Genomic DNA, 6,070 nt, shown 5'->3' on the forward strand with positions numbered 1-6,070 from the left:
CCACGCGACAGCCGATGTAGCATGAGATGTTAGTTAGTTGTGAATGTCATGGTTGTATGAGGGCTGATATATTGCTAGGGCACCCACACCTAGACAGGAAAACGATTAGGGTCGTCAACCAAAGCCTTTGGCTTAAAATTTTAACCGCAAGGCAGCGGTGTTGGGTTGGAAATGCAAGTACATTACCACTTTTACATAACACGTCGCCACAAATGCTCCGATATTCAACCTAGAGGGCCGAGAGACTGTGCTCGTCAGACCTCTACCCATGGACCGACCTGGTATGGGAGACTCTGTGAGTATCGCGCGGACACCCTCCAGTATAGTTCAATGGGTCGCCGAGGTACACAAACCGCCACAGCACGGTAAGATCCAGTCTCTTTGTGAGTTCACGACTGTCTTTTGGTGGGTGACCTCCGAGTAACCCGGTGTGTGCGTTTGTGTTGGAAGTCCGCACTGGCCAGGAACAGACAATAATTTACAACAACTGAATAAGCCGCTCTCCATGATCCGTAGGCTCAGCATCGACTTTAAATCAACCATCTAACTGTGCTCCTTCCGGATCTAGTCGTCGAAATGGGACATTTATATCATCCGCCATGATTATTATATCCGTCCTTTCTGTTGACTGAAGCAGTTGTAACAGATTTTGATAAAACTCGTCCTTCTCAGTCTCAGAACTGCTATCTGTTGGGGCGTATGCTGATACCATAAACAAACATCATTTACCGCATCAACCTACGTTAATCCTAATTGAGCCAGACGACCGCACAACGCAAAGTCGACTGTTTACTGGGACCCAGTCCAGCAAGGCGCTTTCAGCCTTGAGCCTGAGTGCAACTCCCACACCGTAAATACCATGAGTCATTGTGTCAGGGTCACCGGATGTCAGAAGAGTGAAATTTGGAGCATCTGGGCTCGTTCCAAATGGCGTGAAGAGCACGACCGAAGGGGTCTTGTATGTGTGATTCGGAGACACAACACACATCGATATAGGGGGAAAGTAAGGTTTCCGCGAGGTATGCCTGTTGCCCGATTCGACATATAGTACGGACATTAAATGCCGCAACGTGGATAAGACCTTTTGAGGTTAGTAGGTGATTATTTTGGTTTTCTTCTGGGCGATGTTTGAGACACGGAACAATGGTTAGGGGATTGGCAAATGGGTTGATTGCACTGCATAGTACGATGGGTCGGGAGGGAATGAGAGGGGAAGGCCGGTGAGCGAAGAGCTGCAAGGGCAAATGATACTTCTCGGTGGCCCAGGTCGAAGAAAGAGGTTTTGTTGAGGTACCCCACCTTGAGCCTTTGACCGAAAAGTCTGACCCACAAGGCAGTGAGAGGATGTAGGGTTTTGTTCGGGGATCCTGCCCCCTCTGACTCAAGAGTCTGGACCGCGAGACAGCGGTTGTTAGGGTTTTCTTGGGAGACTCTCCCCGGAGCCTATGACTCAATAGTCTGACCTAATTGGCTGTAGGGGGCGGTCTGGCCCGAGGGCGCAAGGAGCAGGGCATTATTGTCTCACTCCTGATGAGGCTGCGCACAGCAGGTATCTTTTGAGCAGCATTGGGCTCTTTGATTTAAAAGTATTTCGACCGTACTGAATAGTGCGCCGGTGGCCACGGTCAACCGCTGGGCGATCAAAGTGCGAATTTTCTTGGGACCGACCTTTTCTAACCTGTCCTTTATCGGGGGGAGGCAGCCTCGCTGCTTCCATAAATATGAACATGTTAGTCGCCCGGGAGAAACGCCTTACTGCCTTTACACTCCTACCGCAGCGTACAGTATGACTACCTCCAAACCGCCTCGTAGTATGATTACTCGCAGCACAGGGACTCACTGTTCTTCGTCAGGCTGCCCCCCCGTTGGGCTTTCTGACATGGCTGAACCTTTGGAACTGAGTTCCAGTCAGTATAGCCCGCGAGATCATTGCGGCGCAGAAGCCCGACCACCAAAAGGTAACAGCTTTGGGTCGGAGTTTCGTTGCCAAATCATAGACCGACCGCCTCCCCGCCGTTTCCATCAGATACAAGCTTGTCCGAAGTGGGCTCTATAAGGCAAAAGGTCTTCTGGCACACGAAGTATGTAGCCCGGCAAGCGTAACCCGCAGTGTGACAAGCTGATCAATCCATGGAAAGTGAGCTTCTCTGAGAACCACGTAGCGTGCTTCAGTATTACTGATCTGACGTTTTCACTAGACTCGCACAATGTTTCAAAGGCAGAGTCTCCAAATATAATCCCCGTGCAGCGATCACGTCTCTAATCCGGGAGGTAGGACAGATCGGACTGCGATATTGTAAGCTCTACCCTTGACAGTCAGCCTGGTGTCAAGTCGGCACCACAGATGCCGGGTTAGCAAATGCTTTCTCGGTCCTTCCAATCATGGGAGTCTTCCGCCAGTCCACCGGAACTTATGCGGCTGCCCAGACAATCATGGGAGTCTTCCGCCAGTCCACCGAACTTAAACGATTTTGCTAAAAACATCGATAGGTTTAGCTACAAGCACGAGGTTTAGGTTTGATTTCACCCTACATTAAAGTAGCACTTTACACCGTACAGATGCAAAGCGCATCCCAAACTGCGCAGAATTGTTTAGGTTATTCACGATTGCTTGAAATTCTTGAGGATCTGATTCGGGTAGCTGCCAATTTTCACGTATTTTGACCGCCGCCTTTATCCTTCACTGATCTTCCGGGCACAGGTCTCCGAGGATCCTGTATGATCAGCAAGTTGGACGATAGATACGAGACGAGAACCTTAGGTTCGTCGTCAAACCCCGACACCACCTTTACTGTGTGAGGGACATTGCGGACGCCTGTTCCCTTTTTTCCAGGACGAAGGGCTGATTTGATTTGTAAGTCTCCTATTCAAATGTCAGTGACTCATTTGGAGAACCACCCCAGTCACGCCAGAATCCCACTGGAGGGGCAAAAAGCGCCGAGCTGGTGCTCGATCCTGATTGGCTCATATTCTATCCAATCATGGTGGCCTTCTTTTGATCCATGACTGATGTGCACTATCCCTATCGACATGATGTTTGTAGACTCCAAAATCGTTGTTTCCGAACCATTTCTAGATTATAAGCAATTTAGATTTATTTATCCCGGTTTGCTGTAGCATGATCTTTTTCACTTTCCAAGAATGGGCCTCTATCTTTCTGTACTGCATAGGTCAGTTAGACTGGTTTCTCCTCATCGATCCTCCTGAAGTCACAAAGACCAAACCATGATCGAGTTCAGGACGACGGTATCCGGTACAAAGGTATCTAAACCAGCATTCTTTTTGGATGTAAATGAAGCGCGCGCACTTGCGCAATTTGTCGCCACTTATGTTGTGCCGAAATTCCGGCAAAGTGCGAAGCACGCACTTTCAGTCACCGAGTGCCACTATAGTGCAAGCCACTGCCGCACACCGGAGCACAGGATGCGCGTGATGCGATTAATCAAAACGGCCTGTTTGTAGGTTTGTTTGTGTCGATGTGGAGAATTAAGCGGACTTCACTCGGTGTGGCTGAATGAAAAGGAGATTTCTCTCACTTTCAACTTCCCCGTGCCTTTAGCCAGAAACGAACAGAATATTTTCCTGTTACCTGGTGTGTGTACGCAGTCAGGTCCAAACCATAGCCTGCTTCTGGATGAAGCCCGTCAGAGGGACGTTTGCAGGGTGTTCACTCTAACACACCCCTGAAGTCGGAAAATCGCTTAGCACCAAGAATCGATCACTAGGAATCGGGACTTTGGTCTGTCAACCTTCCAAATACCAAAACTAACCAGAGGCCGGAACTTTGGTAGCCTTCATATGATATTTTAGGTGGCGCTGTGAGCCTTCCCTGAAACAAAATTGGATCAACATGTATCCAGGATAAATTTTTCTAATTTTCCGCTGCACTTGGAGCCACTCTGCCACCTGATTCCCGTCGAATTCGGCACTTAAGTGAAGTGATAGCAGAGCGTTAGATTGCGGCACCGAAACATACAGAACCAAGCCATGATACTGCGTAGGTACTGAACAAGTTGGCTGTTTTAATGCGACAAATGTGCCTCAGGGTGGTTGATCCGATGGTCGCTGGTCGTTTCATCCAATTTGGTGAGCTGTTTACCGAGCTTTTATCTCCAAGAAGGCATTACTAATGCCTCGTTGGCATGTTCATCTACGATGATATTAATCAAATTATGGCTCTTTTATTGGTTGTGAAATTTTTGCGGGCCAATCATTAGGCCGAATGGAAATGTCAGTAGTCACTTGATCAATCAGTAAAGGCGCCTAGGCAGCCAAAATCGTCATCATCGAGAGCATGAAATCAATGTTCAACATCAATACTTCACTGCCATACGACTAGCTACTAACATCCCTAACCCTGCTAAATATCCCAGTTGCTTGTTTGATGTCATATCTGCTAGTCAATTTTTTGGTCATCCAACCATGACAAGACATTGCGTGCTTTCAAACTTCAGTTGTTTTGGAAACCTTTTCCGCCCAAAATCAATCGGACATTATTACTGATGCTTATTCTACCAGAATAGGAGCAATCCTTGAACAGTGCAGTAAACCGATTATCTGCATTTCCTGTCGGCTCGCAAAAGCCAAACATGGGTATTCTCGGACTCAAAGGGGAGCACTGGCGGTAAATTGAACTGTCAAACGGCATCATGAAGATCTTTTTGGATCAAACTTTACCATTGCTGTGGATCACGAGACCTTAAGGTTCTTGTGTCTTCCTACAAAATCTCTAGCAAATTTATATTATGTATGGAGCAACGGGGGTTTTTTCACTGAGTTCGTATAACTACGTGATTGTTCATGGTAGTGCAAAGATGATTCTGCATGCCGGTTTCCTATCCAGAATTCCATTGTGCGACTCCACTTAAAATAATTAAGACTGTCCGTTGATTCAACTGTTACTGGTCAGGTGGGATGTGCTTGCTGTTGGTACTGAAATATATTTTTCTCCCGGTTATTCTTCTCTGCGACTTAGCTGGGCAACGGAAGTTCGTCCATTGCTCAAGATGGGTTGTTGTGATTTGAGCACAGAGCCATTATTCCACCGACCCAGCTAGCGACTGCTCTTGCGTATTAGCACTCTGGTCATCTGAATGTGGATAAAATGCAAACTCTTGCACGCTTGTCACGCTGGTGGCCGGAACTATATGCTGACATCAAGAACACTTCTTAAAATTGTTAGATACACACAAGTTAAATAGAGAATAATCACAGCGGTATCTGTGGCCAGTTACCTGTGAAACATTTCACCGAGTTCATTCCGACTTCTGTATTTTTTTCTCGGTCAACCCCATGCTTAAATTGTTATTGACGCATATTCACGCTAGCCAGAAGGTTTTCCAACTACTTCTCTAAGTGCCGAAATTACACAACGAGCATTGAGGAATGCATATAATCCACTAATATGTACCAACTGCTTTGGCCACTGACAACGCCACACACTTTACTGCTAAATCCCCCTATGAATGGTGAAAAGACCATGGATGTCGACACCCGTTTACTGCTCCACGACATCCACAGTCGTGGACTTGCCGAAAATTTTGTGCGAACACTTAAATCTTTCATCAATTCATTCTCTCTTATTGTGAAATTAGACCGCGCAATTGATAATTTTCTAATGCAATACAGGAGTGCCGGTTATTTAGTTACTGAGAAGAATCTCAATTCTTTTTAAATCTTGCTCCTTGTGCACAAGTCTTGGCTGTGTCAAAACGGCTGACGTTAAGTTTTAAAGGGTAATAACGTACGGCCTGCTACAGGAACGATATCTCCATCAAGCGGCAAACATATGGGTACAACTCTTGATTTTGATGATCCCTTGGCAATGGAGACACATTGGTCAGCTGCAGTTCAACACCAGAGGTCAGTCCGTTAAGAGCACTCGTGCTGTTTCAAATTATAATCAATTCTTCTTAGATGATCTTATTGTATCCGGTGATGTCTTGTCACCTTGCAGATCTGGTAGCATGCACGAAGGATGAAAACCTCGAGTGATGAACGAGTACGCCCTGTAGGGAGAGTCACTCTGTTACGTTGCATTATGGTGCGTTCGTATACTCGCCACCCCTGC

The sequence above is a fragment of the Opisthorchis viverrini genome (genome assembly GCF_000715545.1).
Source record: "Opisthorchis viverrini unplaced genomic scaffold opera_v5_94, whole genome shotgun sequence".
Lineage (NCBI taxonomy): Eukaryota > Metazoa > Platyhelminthes > Trematoda > Opisthorchiida > Opisthorchiidae > Opisthorchis > Opisthorchis viverrini.